We start from the raw sequence: 9,245 nt of genomic DNA, 5'->3' as shown, positions 1-9,245 counted from the left end.
TTCTCCCAGAAATCTTGATTCCAGCTTGTGTTTCTTCCAGCCCAGTGTTTCTCATGATGTACTCTGCATATAAGTTAAATAAGCAGGGTGACAATAGACAGCCTTGATGTACTCCTTTTCCTATTTGGCACCAGTCTGTTGTTCCATGTCCAGTTCTAACTGTTGCTTCCTGACCTTCATACAGATTTCTCAAGAGGCAGGTCAAGTGATCTGGTATTCCCATCTCTCTCAGAATTTTCCACAGTTTATTGTGATCCACACAGTCAAAGGCTTTGGCATAGTCAATAAAGCAGAAATAGATGTTTTCTAGAACTCTCTTGCTTTTTTAATGATTCAGCAGATGTTTGCAAGTTGATCTCTGGTTCCTCTGCCTTTTCTAAAACCAGCTCGAACATCTGGAAGTTCACGGTTCACATACTACTGAAGCCTGGCTTGGAGAATTTTGAGCATTACTTTACTTGCACGAGAATCAACAGACTTTGAGTGGGAAAGAAAAAAAAATGACATGAAAATGAAAGACCAAAACAAAGAAAGAAGGAGATGACCGCAGAGTAAACAGAGAGAAATCAATAGAGAAAAAAGAGTTTAAAATATTATAACCAGTAATCTAAGAAAAAGCTCAGAGAATATGATATCCATAAATCATAAGTCACTATGAAAAAATAACAATAAAATAAAGTAGAAAGAACTCTTGGGAAATTACAAAATAAGTTTAACAAAATAAATTTTTCAATAGTCGAGAGGTAAAATTTTTAAAACCTCACCAAGACTGGAAAGAAATGAAAAATACAAGATCAAATATAAAGACATACCAAATCAAAAATATCAGTAGTTCTACCCAAGTAATAGGATTCCCCAAAACATATTACAGAGAACATAGGAAATAAAAAATGACCAAATAAATAATGGACAGGAATTCCTCAAACCCAATCTTCAAGATAAAAATCCTAGCAGAGAGAATAAAGATCCACTCTAGGTCTGTCACTGTGAAATTTGAAAATGCAAGCAATAAAAAATTCTAAAAACATGATTAAATAGGTACAAAGACAATGTTATTAATAATTAGCTATTTGAATTTGAATACTTGCTTAAAGTCTTAAAGGTTAAGAGAGAGTTAATATGAGACAACAACTCTTCATTTCTGATACCTGTTTTCTTTCCCTGTATCATGATGAATATTTAAGGTGTTTGGCAACTTTACGAATAGAATTAGGAAATTATTTCCTTTACCTAACTTTCCCATTCACCCTCCTAACCCTTCTCCCCCAAAATAATTCTTTCTGGTTCACATTTTCAATTGTTTACTGGATATTTTATTATGGATGACTCTGTGCAAACCATTGGGAACCAGTATATATATATATATATAGTGTATAGGGACCAGTGTGTTAGAATTTTTAATAATTGGTCCAATGCTTTTAGCCTTTTCCTACTACAAATTCATCCTTCAAATGGCACCAGGGACATTTTCTAAGCTACAAACCTGGTTCATGTACTCAGCTCTATAAAATACTTCAGAGAGAACACCAAAATTATGAGTGTCATTCAACTGCATATAATATCCCATCTCCTTAATCTTCTAAAATGTTCACTGATTTATGCTTTTATTTATTCCTTTAATTAATAATTAGAGTACCTGTCATGTACAGGGTACTATTCTAGATGCTGTGATATGCAGTACAGCATGAATAAATCTAAAAATAATTCTGATAAGTGAATAAAGCCAGATAAAATGTATATACTCTATTATCCCATTTTATAAAACACTAGGAAATGCAAACATAAATAACAGATGGGTGGCTTTCTGAGGGTGGGAGCAGAGCAGGAAAGAGAGGGAGAAGAAGACCACATGGACACAAAGAAACTTTGAGGGAGATGAATAAGTTTATTATCTTGATTATTATGGCAAAAGTTTCATGACTATATATACATGTCAAAAATTGTAACAGTATACATATTACTTACTTGTAGTCACTGTATGTCAGTTATACCTCAGTGAAGCTGTTAAACCCACAGATATAAAACACAGTTGTAAACACTTGGTCTTGGACTGAATTGTCTCCCCAAATTTCATATGTTCAAGCTCTAACCCCTGATACCAAAAAAAAAAATAAGTGACCATATCTGGAGAGAGAGTCTTTAGAGAGGTGATTAAACTGTGATGAGGCTGTTAGGGTTGGGTCTAATCCAATATAACAGGATCTTCATCGGAAGAGGAAATTAGGATAGAGACAAGCTTATATACAGAGAAAAGGCATAGGGAAAAGACAGCCATTACAAGCTAAAAAGAGAACTAAATACTGCCAATATTTTGATCTCAGACTTCTAGCCTCCAGTGCTGCAAGAAAATGAATTTTGTTCCTTAAACACCCAATCCATGGTGATATGTTATGCAAGTCCTAGCAAACTAAAATACCTGGTAAGAGATTCCACAATTTATATATACCTCATGCTCTCTGTGTGGCTACATCATGAGTGATTTATTTCCTATCTAAATGATTTCCTTTGTGCTTTTTTTTTTTTTGCAATATATATGTGCTTCTGTGATAATTATAAAAATAGTCATAAAATGTTATATGAAACCATCCACAGGATTCAATCTCAAAATTCTAACGACAAAAAAGCCACAGTGGAAAATGTCCCATTTTCTTATTCTAAAATAAGTGTGTTACTAGTGTAGGAGAAAACATAGCAATTTTAAAAAAGACAACTGAAAGAAAATTGGTAAGTATACTTTTAAAATCTTTCTATAAATATTCAAGAGGAAGCCTGCCGATTCTAAATTGCTGATACTGCTGTTTCAAAGATGTCTGCAACATACACAGGAAAGACTCAGTGGAACTATAAACGAGCTGTTCATTAAAGATACCTATGTAAATTACAAGACAAAAGGTAATATTCAATATCAAATGCTTCCATTTTTTCAGAAAGCTTCACAAAATGAGTTTTAAGTTGGCAGTGATTACCAGCAATGTTTTTGTTAGGAGCTTCACAAGGCTTTCTTTTATTCTTAATTACTTTTGTAACTACCAACACTTACTCAATTAGATATGTTAATAGTCCCTGGATTTCTGTACACCTGTTTCTTCCAGCTGTCTGCAAGGCTGGCTCCCCAACCTCTGTATGGAATTGGTAGTTCTATTTTCTACTATTAAAATCACAGGAAAAGAAGTCCTAGGGTTTAGGGGAAACACTGAAACTGCCTGCCTTGGTCATGCAAGACAGTAGCCACTTGCATGAGCTATCTTACAACCGGAGATCCCAGTAAGGAGAGCACTACTAACAAGCTACCACCAACTGGGAAGAATTTCGGAAAGGTCAAAAGGAGAGAGGAGATGGCAGTCTATATGTCTGACCAACCTCCCAGAACTCTCTCAGGAACCACCTTGGCTGAGTGAAGCATGGACCACCAGGAAGGACCCTGAGTCAGAACGATTGGCCACAGGCAACTCAGAAACTATTCCCATCTCCATAATGGAAATCTCCCAAGATTGCAAGTTACATGGGAGAGCTGTTGTCCTGGGTTCCCTCACTCTTCTGCTATCCACCAGGATGTCCTTTCCCAATAAAATCTCTTGCTTTGTCAGCTTGTCAGCATGTGTGTTTCCTCAGACAACTCATTTCCAATTGTTAGCCAAGAGCCCGCCTTGGGCCCTGCAAAGGGTCCCTCTTCCTGCAGCATGAGGATCAGTATGGCTTAAATGGCTAAAAATAAGGGCTTAAAATAAAGACAAAGGTAGTCAAGCATAAATATGCTTGCAGTTACATCAGTATGATGAGAGTAAAATCTGGGATGCCTGCAAAAATTACCAGAAAGTTCCTTATGCACTCATAAATATAAAAGGAGGGTCCTTTACTTTATAAACCCTCTGGTGCTTAGGTTATATTTATCACTTTATATGTATCTAAGGTCCAGGTTGTAGAGCAGTTTTGCTATGAAAATTAGAGCAAAAGTTAAATACTTTAAAACAGAGTCATTTATAATAAACTCAGGTATCTACTAAAAATTGCTTCCAAGAATATACATTCCACCAGATTTTTATTAAGTACTTAAAATGCACAGTAATTTAGGAGATAGGTTCTTTCACTTCAGTTCGGCTCAGTTACTCAGTCATGTCCGACCCTATGTGACTCCATGGACTGCAGTCCGCCAGCCTTCCCTGTCCATCACCAACTCCTGTAGTTACTCAAACTCATGTTCATTGAGTCAGTGATCCCATCCATTTCTTTAGAGAAGTAATTAAATGAAAATGAGGTCATCAGGGTGGAATTTAATCCAATAGGACTAGTGTCTTTACAAGAAGAGATTAGGAAACACACACACAAATCTACAGTTGGAAGACCATGTAAAGATATAGTGTGTGTGTGTGTGTACACGCGTGCACATGCATGCACGTGCATGTGTGCTCCATCAGGTCCGATTCTTTGCAATCCCATGGACTGTAGCCTGCCAGACTCCTCTGTCCATAGAATTTTCCAGGCAAGGCTGCTGGAGTGGGTTGCCATTTCCTGCTCCAGGAGATACTCCTGAGCCAGAGACCTAACCCACATCTCCAGTGGCTCCTGCATTAGCAGGTGGATTCTTTACCACTGCACCAACTGGGAAGCCTGAAAAAGCTTCCTAAATTCAGGAAGTACAGCAACAATGGCAATGCCCCTGATCTCACGGAGCTTAAAAGGAGTAAAAATGACTAATAAAACCAAATTGACTGTTATGAAAATGATACAAGATAAAATGACTGGTTTGCACTGGGGAATGCTATTTAAGTATGGTAGTTAATATCTTTGAAGAGATAATATGAAAATGAGATAAAGTCTTTAACTTATAAACTAAAAAAGAAATAAGTATTGTACTCAATGTCAAAGAGAACACTGGAGAATAGGCACCATAAATTGAAGTAATTTATAATGAGAGGATGTGGGCATAAGAGCACATTATTTAAATGCATGTAAATTAACCTACAATTGTATTTGTTGAATTTTATCTACAAAGTGTTTGCATCAAGATTTTATTATAAGGTTGGTCATTGTACAATTGTTTATAGTAACACAAATTTGGTGAAACTTCAAGCCCCAACAATAAGATACTCATTAAACACATAAAATACAGTGCCCCAGCAAAAGAGCATATCATGCATCCATTAAAATGATTCTTTACCATTTCTGATGCAAGAGGTCAGATTTTCTCCACTTTCTTCAGATTCTTTAAGATAGCGAGAGGATGCTTAAAAGGCACAAGCCTACAAAATTTACAGAATAGCAAACAATGAACAGTGGGAGTTAAGTGGAAGAATACTGGTAGATGAAGCATATCAGAGGAAGCCACAGTCTGGAAATCATGTGGCATAAGCATCAGTAAAGGAAGAAGTGATCCACTCAGCAAGTACCAGCGAAAGGAGAGTACGGAAAGAGGAAGAAATAGTGAAAAGAGCTGAAAACGGATGGTAGATGAGGGTCTATGTACAGAAATCTGTGAGATAATCAGTCCTTCTCCTTTGCTTGCCTCTACTGGCTTGAGCTTTATACTGAATACCAAACAACCGTCCAGAAAGGACTAAGGTAACTAAGGCTGAGTATGAGTGTCATAGCAGAAGCATTCCTCATTATATCATATAGGTGTCAGTTCAGTTCAGTCACTCAGGCGTGTCCAACTCTTTTTGCGACCCTATGAATTGCAGCACGCCAGGCCTCCCTGTCCAGCACCAACTCCCAGAGTTCACTCAGACTCACCTCCATCGAGTCAGTGATGCCATCCAGCCATCTCATCCTCTGTCGTCCCCTTCTTCTCCTTCCCCCAATCCCTCCCAGCATCAGAGTCTTTTCCAATGAGTCAACTCTTCACATGAGGTGGCCAAAGTACTGCAGTTTCAGCTTTTTCATCATTCCTTCCAAAGAAATCCCAGGGCTAACCTCCTTCAGAATGGACTGGTTGGATCTCCTTGCAGTCCAAGGGACTCTCAAGAGTCTTCTCCAACACCACAGTTCAAATGCATCAATTCTTCGGTGCTCAGCCTTCTTCACAGTCCAACTCTCACATCCATACATGACTTCTGGAAAAACCATAGCCTTGACTAGACAGACCTTAGTCGGCAAAGTAATATCTCTGCTTTTAAATATGCTATCTAGGTTGGTCAAAACTTTTCTTCCAAGGTGTAAGCGTCTTGTAATTTCATGGCTGCAGTCACCATCTGCAGTGATTTTGGAGCCCAAAAAAATAAAGTCTGACACTGTTTCCCCATCTATTTCACATGAACTGATGGGACCAAATGCCATGATCTTCATTTTCTGAATGTTGAGCTTTAAGCCAACTTTCTCACTCTCCTCTTTCACTTTCATCAAGAGGCTTTTTAGTTTCTCTTCACTTTCTGCCATAAGGGTGGTGTCATCTGCATATCTGAGGTTTTTGATATTTCTCCCAGCAATCTTGACTCCAGCTTGTGCTTCTTCCAGTCCAGCGTTTCTCATGATGTACTCTGCATGTAAGCTAAATAAGCAGGGTGACAATATACAGCCTTGATGTACTACTTTTCCTATTTGGAAACAGTCTGTTGTTCCATGTCCAGTTCTAACTGTTGCTTCCTGACCTGCATACAGATTTCTCAAGAGGAAGGTCAGGTGGTCTGGTATTTCCATCTCTTTCAGAATTTTCCACAGTTTATTGTGATCCACACAGTCAAAGGCTTTGGCATAGTCAATAAAGCAGAAATAGATGTTTTTCTGGAACTCTCTTGCTTTTTCCATGATCCAGCGGATGTTGGCAAGTTGATCCCTGGTTCCTCTGCCTTTTCTAAATCCAGCTTGAACATCAGGAAATTCACGGTTCACCTATTGCTGAAGCCTGGCCTGGAGAATTTTGAGCATTACTTTACTAGCATGTGAGATGGGTGCAACTGTGCAGTAGTTTGAGCATTCTTTGGCATTGCCTTTCTTTGGGATTGGAATGAAAACTGACCTTTTCCAGTCCTTTGGTCACTGCTGAGTTTTCCAAATTTGCTGGCATATTGAGTGCAGCATTTTCACAGCATCATCTTTCAGGATTTGAAGTGGCTAAACTGGAATTCCATTACCTCCACGAGCTTTGTTCGTAGTGATGCTTTCTAAGGCCCACTTGGCTTCACATTCCAGGATGTCAGGCTCTAGATGAGTGATCACACCATCGTGGTTATCTGGGTCGTGAAGATCTTTTTTGTACAATATCTCTGTGTATTCTTGCCATCTCTTCTTAATCTCTTCTCGTTCTGTTAGGTCCAGACCATTTCTGTCCTTTATCAAGCCCATCTTTGCATGAAATGTTCCCTTGGTATCTGTAATTTTCTTGAAGAGATCTCTAGTCTTTCCCATTCTGTTCTTTTCCTCTATTTCTTCGCACTGATCACTGAAGAAGGCTTTCTTATCTCTTCTTGCTATTCTTTGGAACTCTGCATTTAGATGCCTATAGCTTTCCTTTTCTCCTTTGTTTTTCGTCTCTCTTCTTTTCACAGCTATTTTTAAGGCCTCCCCAGACAGCCATTTTGCTTTTTTGCATTTATTTTCCATGGGGATGGTCTTGATCCCTGTCTCCTGTACAATGTCACAAACCTCATTCCATAGTTCATCAGGCACTCTATCTATCAGATCTAGGCCCTTAAATCTATTTCTCACTTCCACTGTATAATCATAAGGGATTTTATTTAGGTCATACCTGAATGGTCTAGCGGTTTTCCCTACTTTTTTCAGTTTAAGTCTGAATTTGGCAATAAGGAGTTCATGATCTGAGACCCAGTCAGCTCCTGGTCTTGTTTTTGTTGACGGTATAGAGCTTCTCCATCTTTGGCTGCAAAGAATATAATCAATCTGATTTCGGTGTTGACCATCTGGTGATGTCCATGTATAGAGTCTTCTCTTGTGTTGTTGGAAGAGGGTGTTTGCTATGACCAGTGCATTTTCTTGGCAAAACTCTATTAGTCTTTGCCCTGCTTCATTCTGCATTCCAAGGCCAAATTTGTCTGTTACTCCAGGTGTTTCTTGACTTCCTACTTTTGCATTCCAGTCCCCTATAATGAAAAGGACGTCTTTTTTGTGTGTTAGTTCTAAAAGGTCTTGTAGGTCTTCATAGAACCATTCAACTTCATATAGGTGTACCTTAACCTATTAACCAGTGTCTGTTCCTTTCCCTAAAGAAAGTCTGCCACCACTAAACCTTAACTAGCACCATAGATCATGCTATCAGACTTAATATCAACCAATTCTAAATGTGAGTAAATGAGACATTTGAGGAAAGGCTGCAGCATGCAAGAGAAATACCAAAACTTTGAAACAAACAAACAGGTGAAAGTAGCCTTTAGCAAAAAGAAAAATAAGAACATGACAAAGAAAGACCTTTGAATGAGAGTCCTCAATGACATTTAAGAAAATATTCTTAACAAAGCATGAAAATATTAAATGTTTTGTATCCAGCCCAAGAACTAGAGGTCCAGACCAAATAAACAAGAGATGGGGACAAGGCATACCAATGCCAAATTGGGAATTACTTGTAAGATAATTCCCATGTGCAGACAGGCTGAATATCCCTGCCTTAGATATTGCAATTGAACAGACAAGAGCAGCAAAGCAACTTTCCCTCTGGGACCCAAATAGGAAATGGACAATCATCACCTATTCCATCACTGACCATCAAGAGATGAGGTTGCAACAATTCTTACCTCCATGTGAGTTATATTCCTTATAAAATAGATCAGTTTCTGTCTCAGACAGTAAAGAATCTGTCTGAATGTGGGAGATCCCAGTTTGATCCCTAGGTCAGGAAGATTCCCTGGAGAAGGGAATGGCAACCCATTCCAGTATACTTGCCTGGAGAATTCCATGCAAAGAAGAGCCTGTCGGGCTACAGTTCATGGGGTTGCAAAGAGTCAGACACCACTGAGCAACTAAAAGAAAAAAAGCAACTCCACACCCAGAAGATGAGATGAGCAGATGAAGAAAAAGAAAATCACATCTATGGAACTTCTGCCATCCAGAGAAATGTATGTCAAGCAGAACACCCAGAACAGGGAGCTTCTAGCAAAAGAACATTAAAAACACAGAGATTTGATTATGACACAAAATAAAAGTACTTTCATCAACTAAAACTATTGTTAATGTTAGAATTTAATACAGTAGTTAAAGGTAATGTTAAGGGTTGAAATATGTGTCCTTGAATATAAAATAGAAGAAGTGTCTCACAAAGAGATGGATATCATGTGCTTAGAGACTTGGATGATGATGTG

This window comes from Capricornis sumatraensis, chromosome 6 (genome assembly GCF_032405125.1).
Source record: "Capricornis sumatraensis isolate serow.1 chromosome 6, serow.2, whole genome shotgun sequence".
Taxonomy (NCBI): domain Eukaryota; kingdom Metazoa; phylum Chordata; class Mammalia; order Artiodactyla; family Bovidae; genus Capricornis; species Capricornis sumatraensis.
This window is presented reverse-complemented; position numbering follows the sequence as displayed.